This window comes from Leuciscus leuciscus, assembly GCF_965113295.1.
Source record: "Leuciscus leuciscus genome assembly, chromosome: 16".
Taxonomy (NCBI): Eukaryota; Metazoa; Chordata; class Actinopteri; order Cypriniformes; family Leuciscidae; genus Leuciscus; species Leuciscus leuciscus.
Genome location: NC_138740.1, coordinates 3,917,674 through 3,931,985, shown reverse-complemented (window position 1 = coordinate 3,931,985; position 14,312 = coordinate 3,917,674). Strand labels below are relative to the sequence as shown.

The 14,312-nt window shown below is 36.5% G+C and overlaps 1 long non-coding RNA gene across 1 annotated transcript in view; it reads left to right on the top strand.

Moving 5' to 3' along the window:
* The window catches only part of LOC309478054, a 56,732-nt gene extending 46,152 nt beyond the window's left edge, over nucleotides 1–10,580 (top strand). Inside the window, exon 2 of the long non-coding RNA XR_014198791.1 lies at nucleotides 9,770–10,580. This is a non-coding gene — a long non-coding RNA (uncharacterized lncRNA). The remainder of the gene's footprint in view (nucleotides 1–9,769) is intronic.
* Nucleotides 10,581–14,312: the final 3,732 nt, after the last annotated feature.

Here is a 14,312-nt window from a genome sequence, read left to right as displayed (position 1 = left end):
CACTTTACAATAAGGTTCATTAGTTAACATTAATGTATTAACTAACATGAGAAATACATTTGTTACAGTATTTATTAATCTTTGTTAATGTTATAGTTAATAAAAATACAGCTGTTCATTGTTTGTTCATGTTAGTTCACAGTGCATTAACTAATGTTAACAAATACAACCTGAGATTTTAATAACGTATGAGTAAATGTTGAAACTAATTAAGATGAATAAATGCTGTAGAAGTATTGTTCATTCTTAGTTCTAAAGTAATTAAGTAATGTTAACTAATTAACCTTATTGTAAAGTGTAAGCCTACCACTTTTATATTAGGAAGTCCAAATAATTTCTTGATGCATTTATTAATAGAAACTGTGTCTAAATCAGTCAGATGGAGGAAGATGAATTGTGATTAATAAAAATAAATAAAAAGTCAATGCCATCACATATATCTATCTATCTATCTTTTTTTTTAAATCTTTTTTTTTTAATGCATAATTATAATTCAGTACAAAACAAAATAATACAGAACAATGACCAAGAACATGTAGGGATTCAGAGAAAAGGAAAAATGATTAATGATAAAAACAAGAAGAAAAATTACAATTTACATAAAACTTCTTCTATAATACAAGATATTTTCAAAGCTTTTTTTATTGGAGGGGATTTTTTTGAAGTTATTACAATAATAATTGTAAATCAAAAGTAAATTACCCAAGTATCATGGAACTACTGTTTTATCGCAAACAAAAAAGTCCTAATTTGAGGTTGAAGATAAATATTTGTATATTTGTTTTCCCATCTTAAAACCTCTTTTCAAAACCTACAATTTAACAGGATTATCTATAAATAGTTAATTAGGGCAAATAGTGTAAAAAAATTATCAAAGAAGAATACCCATGTCTATCTTCACTCAAAAAGGCTAAACAAACTCATTACCCGTCTAGTATTACTTATATAGCTTGTTTACGAGGCTATTGTATCATAAACTTTCAATTACAATAGTTATACCCACTAATAATCTCTATAATGGCGAGAATAATTCAACATAAACACTGGAGCTGTAAAGCAATGATTCTAGTGTCTCTCTATAAATAGCAGATATGGTTAAGTGCCCATGACACCTTTTCATTGAACCCAGCGGAATTTACTCACAGAAATACTTCTGTCATCATAAAAATAACTTGAGTTTTTAATAATGCTGTATAATATTATTATCAAACAAAATACAAAAAGCAAGAAAGCAAGGCCCTGTTGTTTACCCTATTTGTGGAAGGTGCCTTATTAAAGTCAACATTATTCATATATATATATATATTGAGAATATAAAAAAATGAAGTGTAATAAATTGGGACATTGTTTCAGAGGAAGCATAAAATGGTTTACTAAATTGCATAATCGTGACATGCCTTGATATCAAACATCAGATTTTTGATAGTAGTATGAGTGGATTTTCTCGGGTCTCTTTGAAAGCCTCATCCTTCACCTTGATAATCAACCTTTGCCTTTGTTGATAATTTCGAGCATTTCAACATGACAATGCATCGATGTCAAAACAAGTTCATGTTTGGCAATCCAAGATAGACGTGCAAGAAACAAACCTCAGTTTCCGAGATGTGAAGTGTGAATGATTAACCCGCACAATGCTCAGTAAACTTTAACATCAATAAAATAGCAGTGTGACTTCAACTGTCACTCTGAATATCATTTTTCACAGCATTAGTGCAGTCGTAATACGATTGTTCATCACTGTGGGAAATGCAGTACTATATAATAATAGCAAATAATAGCAATGGCAAAACCACAAGCTCAAATTAGAAATGTAGTTCAAGTAAACGCACATCTTAAACGTCAAGGCACACAGAAAAGAGTCATATTTATATAACAGTAATATTATATATAACTGCTCTATACTCCTTTTCAAATGCAGTCATAATTGACTGAGGTTTCTGTCTCACAGCGGATGTCAGAGGTCAGAGGTCAAAATGCTGATCATCCAGGACTAGGACCCTTTTCTTTGTACCTGGATTACTGAGTTATTTAGATTTCATTTGGTTTAGACACGATCCTCCGTTCTTCAAAACTCATCTCAGAGTCCGTGAATTTAGCAGGTTTAGTTCAAGTAAACTATACTGTAGCTTTCTGAACCAGCTACTGGGATAATAATAATATAATAATAATAATAATATGGGACCTAATGATGATAATAATAATAGGTTAATAACAATAATAGCAAGTTGTATACTTGCATGTTTTTGCATTGTACTTATATTTAAAAAATACCTGTTTGTAATTACAGGTATAATTAATTTCTGTAATTGCATGTATAATTACACTGTTGACCTTCTCTTACACCTTAACTCACCCTTAAACATAACCATACCACCACACCTGTCCCTAAACTAGGTTTTCCTCACAATACAACATCAACATGATAAGAGTTAGTACATAGTTAATTACACCTAATATAAAGTGTGACCTAATAAGAATATTTTTATTTTAATATGTACTATAATAGTCACAGCCGAATTACTCACTGACAATTTATTAGTAAATACATTTTTGGGGGGAAATTAATAATTTTATTAGAGCCTTGCATTAGCTGTACAGAGCTGGGCATTCATTTGAACAGAGACAGAGACATTGCTTTATATGTTTTGTAAGAACGTGGGCTTAATGCCATCAAGCAGTGCATCCCGATACATTTCTTACAAATTCTTGACATTAAGACTGTTTACATAGGCTACTACTAGAAATAAAATACTTATGAATCCTATCGCAAACCGTTTAATTGATCGGTTGTTGAGTAGGACCGTTACATTTGGTGCCGTGACCCGGATGGAAGTGAGGATTGTAGCTTTTTCGCACAGTAGGACCATATCCCTATAATATTTCTGCATTGATACCTAATAACCACTCGAGTGTGCAGTCACATGTTCTTCACTTCACTTCCGTAAAGGATTGAAGACCTTTCATGCTGTAAATCAAAGGTCTTCAGTGCTGCTCCAATGACCCACTGTCCTGCAAAGTTTATTCCGACCTGCTTTAGCACACCTTCATGTGTATTTTCAAGCAATCCTGAATAGCTTGATTAATGTGTGTGTTTCACTAAACTCTGCTGGACAGTAGTTTCAACAATTGACCATTTGAGAATCTAAAGGTAAGACTGAAGACTGAATTCAGAAAGGTAACACAGAAGTACAAACTGGTTGCATGCAAAAGCCTTAAGTGTCATCACAGCTTACACAAATGTCAAGTTTGGTTAACTTTTACCTGTGAAATTGCGTAGACAAAAGTTATTTGACCTCTTTTTGGTGACTTTTGGAATAGTAGATAAAAAAAATCAAAAGTTTTCATGTTACAGATCGACAAATTAGTATTATCACTGAATATTTAAACTATTTACTAAGCTATATGTCATCATCACCACCATTTCCTTGAGGAAACCTGCCTAGTTTGTGAAGGGGACAGGAATATCCAAAGGGAACTTGTGTATCACGCTTTAAAGGTACGAGTCAAGTTTGGTAAAACAGTGCCGTCCAGTGGACAAAACATATCAAAATATATCATATATCTTATTTTAAAGTCACAACATTGACATCTTAAAATTTGTTTGGCCATACAGAAAACATTAGGCATGGCATTTTTCCACAGCCAGTCATATTTCCTTTACAATCTATTGAGTTTTATAGAAGTATGCCTACTTTTATAACCTGTGGTGGACTGGTCCATCAGGGTGTCTCCTGCTTTAGGCTTAAGGCCCCGAGACAATCTCCAGAATCCCAGTGACTCTACACAGGACAAGCAGTTTGGAAAATCGATGTATGGATACTTAACCCCCATACATTGAACTTAGTCAACAGCTTGTGATATTATCTCTTCTATCAGCTCAAGAAGTGCAGACAGAGGCAGGAGAAGAGAAGGACAGGTGAAGTGATGGAAAAAATGAACATCTATTTAATAATCTTAGTTGCAAGAAATTCAGATCATATAGGTCTGATTCACACCAAATCAAGGTCATTCTTGCATTATTATTTTATTTATTTATTATTTTTTAGTTATTTGAAATTAAATTTGAAATTAAATTTGAAAAGGATTTCATCTGCTGCTAGTATGACTGTTTCTGAATTTGCCGCTGGCTCTTGTAGTGGTTAAACATGAGATATAATTCATTTGGGGTAGGCTATATCAAACGGGCAATCTGTTCTGGAACATGTAATAGATTAATAAAACCAAAGATTGGTCTTATTAATCTATTACATGTTCCAGAACAAATCAAATTGGGTTAAGGGGAAAATTAAGTTTCATAACTTTAATAACTTTAACTTTCATAACATAAGTTTCATAACTATTTTACTTAAATCCTGTAGCAGATTGCTGCTTTTGTACGTTTTGATTGAATTACTTCCTTGTGTTTATTTCCTATTGTCTTTTATAATGGCTATTGTTGTTCATTTAAATATTGTTGTTCAGTAAATATTACTTTATATAAATAATATGCCGTATTTGGTATTGAGATAGGGTCCGTTGGTGATCGTGAGATGGACTTCAGTGAATGTTACATTATCACGCCATTAGATGGCGGACAAGACTGTCTTTATGATTGAGTCCGAAAATGAAGTTGTTTTGTCGCTGTCATGGGAAGGACGAGGACGAACATCGCTTTCCTCAGCGGAATTCAAACTGAACTTTTGGATATAATATGATGACGTCGAACTGAAGAATGAATGCTGTATCAGATGCAGGTAAAACACTCGTTTAATCGCTCTCTCTATAATACTGTTAGACTCTACATAATCCAACATTAAGCTTCAATGACTCAACGTTCCTCCGTTACTAGGTTTAAAGTGATGTTTTAGAGTTAGTAACGGAGGTTTGGGCTCAAATGTTGAACTGTTAAACTGTCTACTTGAGATTTGAGGTTTGAATCATTCCGTGGCGGAAGGAAGTAGTTCCGCACAAAAGAGGTTTTTGTTGTTGTTTCTTATTTATTTACACACATGTGCTGTCAAACTGTTGTATAAACGCAATATCACACTCATAGTCGTGCGATATGACTGTATATCAGCACAGATGTGACTATAACTACAGCTCTCGGCCTGAATCACAGCCGTGCTGATATACAGCCATATCTCACTGCTACTCCTGTGATATTGCTCATATCGTTTATGGTTTCCACTATGATCATATTGCAGAAATTTGACCGCTTTATTTATTTTAATGAACAGAATTAGAGGCAAATAATTCTAACAATAATCCTTGTTGAGTATCACAGTTATTGGCTAAAGAAGTGCAAGTAATATTTCAAATGTCTGATAACCTGGCCCGAATATATCTCTTCATATTCATGGATTAGCGAAGAAAATGATTAAATTGGGTGCAGTGTGAGAAGACAGCCACAAGATGGTGACGAGCATCTGGCCTCTAAAAGTACACCAAACACACTTGAGTTTCTTCATGATCTGTCTTTTCCAGATGTTTGTGCTGCTTTAGTGTGTCAGTTGGTTCCAGATGTTTGTGCTGCTTTAGTATGTCAGTTGGTTGAGTATTAATTATTGTTTTGGGTTTATGAGAGAGAGAAACCGTTTTATCACTGATGATCTATTCTGTTCCTCAGTTGTATTGTAAAGATAGAGTATCTGCAGAACAGAATAGCGTTTAGTTTTCTTTGGTAGGTCAGTGTGTGTGGCTTAGCTGTAAGGGGACCAAACTACCATCTTCAGAACTATCAGTGGTGTTGAGTGTTCTGTAGGCTGATACTCAAAAGGATTCAGAGCAACTGGTGTGTTCTAGATTATACTCTTGTCAGAGTACAGGCAAGTGTTGTTAAGGTCTTATCAAAGGTGTTGAAAGGTGGAACTCGTACATTAGTTTTACACTCCAGGTACAACTTCACAACATACTTACAAAATATGTAATAAATATTTAATAAAAACTTTAAATAAAGTGTGAAGAAGGCAATTTTCCATGTCATCACATTGTTAAGAGCATACGAAAGAAATGGTAAAAAAAACAAAAAAAAACTTTTTTGAAAAACAATATTTTATTCATATTTTATGCTATGCCCTCTGTAGTGGACACCAGGACTCAGTTGTTAAAAAATTTAAATGACATGAAATTATAAGTATAGGCAAAAAACAATGGGATTGTTTTTATAAAGATGTTGGAATTTTGTATAAAGATGATTATCAACTATGTTATGAAAGATATAATGGAATGAATTGATGCACCATTTTACTTTATGCAATATGTGGGTAAAATGGCCATAAATTAATATTCCCATTTAATGCAAATGTATCGATACACTGTATCTATTGTGCACATTAATGTGTTCTTGGAGCAACATTTAATGAAAAAAAGAAGTGTAATAATTGGAGAAATAATTAGCAACATTTTAATAATAATATCTAATATTTCATAGGAATATTGATATATAGCTTATTTACATATTCACTTGTTGTGTCTCCCAAAATGCCTGATAAACATGCTTTAAGTCCTGATGTCCTCTACATGTATGAAATCAATGCCCAGTAACAAAGTCATTTTTTGATTTGAAACCCCATAACGTTTTCCTGAGATGTTGGTTTATGAAAAACAATTTGAAAAGTAGTCCAATTTAAATTATAATTACAATATATTATCATATTTCCATAAGAGTGCTACATTTGATCACTAAATTAATGTCAGACGTTTTTAAAGACCAAGGAGAAGTTGTTTTAATGGTGAAACCTCCTGAAAAGTCCTGAATGTGCTCTTTACAGGACACCCAGGTTGTGTCATGTCATGTGACATGTATGATGTCAGAGAAATTAACAGTGGACAAAAGTCTATTCCTGGGTCCCAGGAGGATATAGAAGCGTTGCAGAAAGTTTAGCAGAATCTCCTAAAATAAACCTAGATGTTTTAAAGGTTTTACAAGCTACAATCTTCATTAAACTTAAACTCCAATAAAAAAAATGCTGTTTTATATTATATTCACATAGTTTAATGACAGGTAGGATTCTCTTTATGGCACTCGTTCATTTCTATGGTATACACAAACAGTAAATGACTGTCGCACAACTTTTGGAAATTGTTCGATTTTCCTGTATTTGGCTGAGCATTTGTTTGGGCGGCTCGCCAATGTATTCGATTCCTCTAATGCATAAAATAAGTAGGCTTGTAAGTTCGTTCTGGTTAGGAGAAGGTAGTAGTATAGCACAGTCCTTCAGCAGAGTCACTAACGTGTCAGTCTTCAAAGAATCTGTGCGACAGAGATTTAGACAAAAGGGAGCTGAAAATACACCATTTTTCAGAAATAAATGAAACAATCTGACTCAGTGATAGTGAACTGTAACTGAACTGTAATAGGGTCAACAGACCCGGAAGGAAATACTTCATATCTGTGCGTTTAATGAAACATAATTGCACATCTCAGAACGCTTGTCAAAAGCACATGGTATAAACACACAGGATAATAGTGTGGTGATAAAATAAGCAAAAGGCTATAATCACGTATAATTCCATCTGTATGTTTTCCCACCATTGTAATTTTCTGATTAACTTACTCCCATTGACTGGATCTTCACCAAACTTGGCACAGGTCAACGCTAGACCAATAGTTATCAAAAGAACTTTCATCCAATGAATTGCCTAGCAGATATGATTGGATTTATTTGTTGGGTGTTGCCTATTATGACTAAATAAAGCAGAAAAGTTCACAGTTTAATAAGTAAGAGTATCACAGATGCATTACAGGAAAACATTTTTCTCTCTAAAAAGCTGTTTAGAATATTTGTTGGCTGATTTCACACGAGTAAACACCATGAAACGCAAAAAACAAACTACCACGAATGCAACACGTCTTTTGTAAAAATATTTTTATTGGACTTCTAACAGGTTAAGATATTATTTTTTATTATTATCATTATGTCCTGAAAGCGTCTGGGCATCCCAATTCCCATTCCAAACTTGGTAGGATGGCCATTACTCAAATGTGAATGACAAATGACAATATTATCCAATATCAGCTAAATATCAATATTCTCCACTAGAGGGAGCCATAGGATACACTAACACAACATTGTCTACACTCTACAGCATCTAGTATGGATGGATAGTCAAATTTGGTCATGCTTTTGCTTCTGCTTGGCCCGGTGACAGTGGACATGGGAGGCGGGTGCGCTAACAAAGACGTTTACTGCACAGCCCGTCCCAGCTGGCCTCCATTACACATTCCTCACATGTGCTTGGACTAATAATTGCAACTTGTAATATTTGTTTTGTTTTCTCACCCCCAAACCCACCCAAAAGTATCTGAGAACATGACATACACACAGCAAAAACTTGCCGGGATGCTTTCACATTATACCCACTATAATCAGAAAGGTGCGATGAAATTTGCCCAACTCTAGGTGGTGCTACAACAAGAACATTAATGTTTTCTACTATAAAGCACTGCAGGGGGGACGATTATTTGGAGGCCAAAACTTTTTGTCGAGGGGTTGGCCTGTACATTTACATAATCTTATTTAAAATTATATAAATCAAGAATTAAAGTAATTCATCCTCTCAACAACTGTGTTTTTCTTTCTTTTTTGAAAGAATCAGGGCTTCCATGGTCTTGGAAAACCTTGGTAATTCTCGTGATTTTTTAGATCTGGAAATGTTATGCAAATTAATGGCAAAACTCACTGGTCAGTCTTTAATGAATACATGTTTTAGCCAAGCTCTAAAATATTTGATTTCTAAAAAAAATTAAATATATATATATATATATATACATATATAATCCTTTTTCTTAAGCCTCTAAACACACACAAAAACTGGATATTTCATGGGGCCTTTGAATATTGTTGTGGACAGTGAGGTTCAGAACCACTGGTCCAGTATGGACTCTCCACTAATCAGCCACAACATTAAAACCTCCTGCCTAATATTGTGTAGGAACTCCTTTTGCTGCTAAAACAGCTCTGATGAGCTGAGGCTAGGAGTTACATGACTACTGATTCACTCCAGTTACTCGTCAAAACAATACCAGAGTTACTTGAGTACTCGTGATTATGTTACCCTTAAAAAAAGACATAATAATAGTTTGTGTCAACAAGCATTTATTAATTCACAGCTCAGTGTTTACATCAATTATGTCTCTTACATGTAAACAATAAATAAATAAAATCACTCTGAGGAAGGACAAACAGGACAAAGCAATATTAATATGATCTATACCTTTATGCTGATATATAATAAATAACAACAAAAAAGGAGCTACTCCAAATACCTATAATATTACAGCACAATATTATTAATATAAAATTCCTTCATGATAATATATTGATTTAATCAATCTCAAATCCACTGCGAATCAAAGACAGCTCAAGATCTGGCAACTGTTGTGTAGAAATACTACATTTTAACTGTTGCCATCTTTACATTTTTGTGAAAATGTCTGACTCTAAAGTGGATGGCTAATGTAATCCCCAAAGGAGACAGAAATAAAATCCAAAAACAAAAGTACTGCAAAGCAAATTATTAATCACACAATGAATGCAACCTGGCAACTTACAGTAGAATGTCAAATGGAAGGTTTGTGTGTCTGTGACAGTGACTGGTTGCTATGATGCAGCTTGGGTGTAAGTGACTTGGTTGTCATGGAGACGACACTACATGTCAGACTGATGTGCATAATAGTGTGGGCATTATTTTTAGTTTTGTTGAGAGTGAAGGGGGTTTACTGATGAAACATTACAGATGTGTTTGCAATAGGCAAATGGCAGAAATATTTTACGTTTTAAAGGGATAGTTCACTTTGAAATAAATTTTTGGTATGTTTTAGCTTACCTCAAGGGCATCCAAGATGTGGGTGTCTTTTTTTCCGCAGTAGTTTCAATTTTGATATTTTTAGGTCAAACCGTTCTTGTCTGTCAGTCATATAATGCAGGTCGATGGTCACTCGTCTCAAAGAGCATGCACAGAGTCCAAATTAAAACAATTCCCCGTCGTCCAAATTAAACAATTCCCCATCGTAAGTACACATTGATGGCCTAAGACACGAAACGAGCGGTTTGTGTGAGAAAACGAACAGTATTTATATCGTTTTTACATCTTATACACAGCCATGTCGAAGTGATCTGATCTGACGTGTGTGCAGACTGGTGCATAGATATACACACTAGATGTCGCCTTGTCTACGGCAGTTCATTGGAACGAATGTCTTTAAGGTGACATCTAGTGTGTATATATCTATGCACCAGTCTGTGTACACGTCAGATCAGATCACTCGGACATGGCTGTGTTCAAGAGGTAAAAACAATATAAATACTGTTCGTTTTCTCACACAAACCGCTCGTTTCGTGTCTTGGGCCATCAATGTGTACTTACGATGGGGAATTGTTTAATTTGGACGACGGGGAATTGTTTTAATTTGGACTCTGTGCATGCTCTTTGAGACAGTGACCATCGACCTGCATTATATGACTGACAGACAAGAACGGTTTGACCTAAAAATATCAAAATTGAAACTACTGCGGAAAAAAAGACACCCACATCTTGGATGCCCTTGAGGTAAGCTAAAACATACCAAAAATTAATTTCAAAGTGAACTATCCCTTTAAGTCTCTTTGGATAAAGCGTCTGCTAAATGATTGTCTCACAAAAAACAGTCAATAAAAGTAACATTGGAAATAACGACCTGTAACCATGGTAATCACATCAGATCATACAGTATCACATCAGATATGCTGTTTAAATAAACAATTAATAGTCTTTAATGCATCTATGAATAATCAGACCTAATGTCAACGAGTTTATGTAGGTTTATGAAGGATTCAGCAGGTGGAGATTTCTAAATTGAGAGGGGGAGGGGGAGGGGGGGGGGCTACAATTGACTGGTTTACAAAAATATAGAAGATTGTAAAATTGAAGGTGCAGTTTACACATTTGGGAGTACAGATTACTAAATTGATGGTACTTGATTCAGACTCTGAAATTTCAGCATCAGATATATGGTTGGATTCTAGCTCTTGCCATCTGGGGTTTTGAAAAAAATGTTTGAACATTTTGGTAATTGAGGAGAGGCATTGAGAATTTCTCATGTTTTCTCTTCTCTGTTTTCTTTTTTGTCAAGAGTTTGTAATGAGTTATTTTCATTATGTTTTAGTTTGGTTTTGTTCCTGTTTTCTGTTTTCCCAACCCTGTTGCGAAATATACAGTTTATACAAATATACAAATTATTCAACCCACATTGCAAATCAGGTTTATTAGAAAAATGTAAAGGCTTTCAACTGTTTGCAATGAACAAATAAAACAAATGTAATTGAAATAGCTCAACACAACAAATGTTTCAAGTGGTTTCCTCAAATTCAACTCAAAATGCAACTCTTAATGACTCTAATGACTTATGTGCTCTTAAATGACTTAATGCTCTATTTTGCCAACGAAAATTGTTCCAAACAAAGCAACAGGTTATTTGCGTCTCTGAGCATCACATGATGGTGTTTCGTTACTGAATTAACAAATCGTTTGAATTAATGATTCAGTGACTCTATAACGAGTTGTTGAACTGTCTGCATTGTATATACGCCTCGAGCACCCAATATATGCGGGTTATTTCTGTTTTCTGTTGCTCATTTCAAGTTATTTTGTTTATTAAGTAACGCTGTGGATGGTAGAACATTTGTGATCGATAGTTACACGAGCTACAGAGTTGCGCTGTACGGCGCTCAAATTACTTCAGTCATAGACCTCTTGATGCGCGCCTATGAACTGCACTCTGCTTTTGGCCCTGACAGCCGCTATGAACCAGTAGTACAGAAAAGCAAGAACATGCGTGACACTTACTGTTTAAAATATTCTGCATTGGGTTTCACATCTAGAAACTGTCCAAACTGCAACTTTGCGCAACAGACTGTGTCTTTTCCAGCCACTGACAAACAGACAAGTCCAGTTTTGAATGAGCCACCGAACCCTGAGGAGGATGCTAAAGCTGGAGATAGGAAGGAGCAAAAGCAAAATTCTGTTCAATAGAAGGTAAACTTCAAAGGGGGAGGAAGTTTCACCGAGGCAATTCTTCCTCCAGAAGATAAATGCGCCTCACCCTTGTCTTATGTCCCTGCCTGAGTTGCTTGTCCTTGGACATGTGGAGGACTGTACTTCTCCCTCATTTTGGGATACACCATTTATTGTTACAGTCAATTTCTGTCATAAGGCCATTGACGTAGTGCTGGACACCGGTGCCTCACTTTTGGCGGTTTGTAATGTCTTGCAACATTCTCAGAAGGTTCAACCTTGGACTTTTCCCCCAATTCAGCTTGCCAGCAGTGCTGCTTGCACTCAAACTGGTGTTGTCTGGCTGAATATTGGCCTCCAAGGCAAAATTTCTATCATCGGTATGTCATTATCCCTGATCTGTCCTCTTCACTCATCTTAGGGATGGATTTTATGCTACGAGCTTCGGTTAGCATCCATATCAGGTGACCCTGGGTGAATCTACATCCCAAGAGGTTTTGAGTGAGTGGTTGGAGGCACCTGAGCTTGGGAGCTTCATGTTCTTGGATGTCTGCCAGTCTGCCTTGGATAAGAAAGTTGAGACGGCTTGTCTGTAAATGGAACAAAAAGAAAAATTGCCTTAAAGACTTTTGGAGTTTGTTTGACGGATAATCTGCGAAACCAGTTCACCTCCCACCATACCGGACCTAACCAGCTAAGAAACAAATCATAGAGGATCAGATTCAGATGATGCTGGAAGAAAACATCATCGAACCTTCTTCCAGTCCATGGACTGCACCTGTAGTAATTGTCAAGAAGCCATGTGGAGACCACAGGTTTTGCTTAGACTACAGAGGCCTTAATCACTTGACTCTTAAGGATTCGTACCCACTGCCCAGAGTCGACAATTCATTGGATTTCCTGGCTCATGGAAAATTTCTTTCGACTCTTGATTTGGCTCAAGGGTACTGGCAGGTGTCAGTGGAGAAACAATCAAGACCAAAGACAGCTTTCACATCACACTGTGGCCTTTTCAATTCAAAGTCTTTCCTTTTGGGCTTAGCAGTGCCCCAGCTACGTTTCAAAGAGTAATAAACAACATCCTTGCTGGCTTGATCTATAAGTGCTGTGCAGTGTATCTGGATGATATCTTCGTCGCATCCCTGACCTTTGAGCAACACTTGGAAGACCACCGGGAAGTCCTGTCTAGATGTAAGTCAGCTGGTCTTACTCTCAAGCTAAATAAGTGTCAGTTCTGCTTGAGTGAACTCATCTTCCTAGGATACAGAGTCACTCAGGATGATATTTCTCCTGACCCGAAAAAGGTGGAAGCAGTCACAGATTTCAGAACGTCAACGAACGTGCAACAAGTGAGAGGATTACTCGGCTATAACAGACGATTCATTCCAAATGATGCATATAGCAGAGCCACTTTTTAAACTCACCAGAAAGGAAACCCTGTTCAACTGGGACGACATTTGTCAGGCTTCGATGGATTACTTGAAAAACTGCCATACGTCTGAACCCATTCTGTGCCTCCCAGATTTTACACGGCCATTCTTCATCCACACTGACGCTTGTGACTTGGGCCTTGGTGCGGCCTTGATGCAGAGGGATGACATGGGGCGAGGTGTGGTTGTAGCTTTCGCGAGCAGAACATTCCACAAAGCGGAAAGGCCGTACTCAACACCTGAGAAAGAGTGTTTGGGAGTGTTTTTTGGCTCTGAAACATTTCAGACCTTACATCGAGGGCCTTCATGTAACCAATTATACTGACCACAACAGCCTGAGGTGGTCCCAACCCCTCTGGGCGACTAGCGAGATGGTGCCGCATGCGGTCATAGCTGGGTTGGATCTGCGCAGTCTCTCCTCGGTCACGATCACAGACAGAGCGCAGTTGAGGCCGTTACAAAATGGTGGGTGACCCAGTGGTTGGCGGTCTACTTTGAAACCTTGAAGGGGGCGGTACAGACGAAGAACATGTCATTAATGATGGTCTGCTTTATTTCAGGGACTCTAATGCTGTGTTTACACTTGGCATTAATATGCGGCCTGTATCCGGATGTTGTCCACATACACATTGAAAAGACAAGTGTAAACATGCTTCTGATGGGAATGTTATCCGATCAGTGTGTCCAGGTTCGGAGGTAGTCGAGGACGCATTGTGATCGGATCTCAGTGTAATGTAAATGTAATCCAGCCATCGTGTCTGCATTCACAGGTGGACATCACACAAACACCCCCCCCACTGTCATTAATATATGAGCGGGCGCAACCTAACGCTTTTTGACTTTCTCCATTTCTGTAAACCTGTTCAGAATATTTATTTTTCCCCACATTAATTTCCCACATGTCTAGTA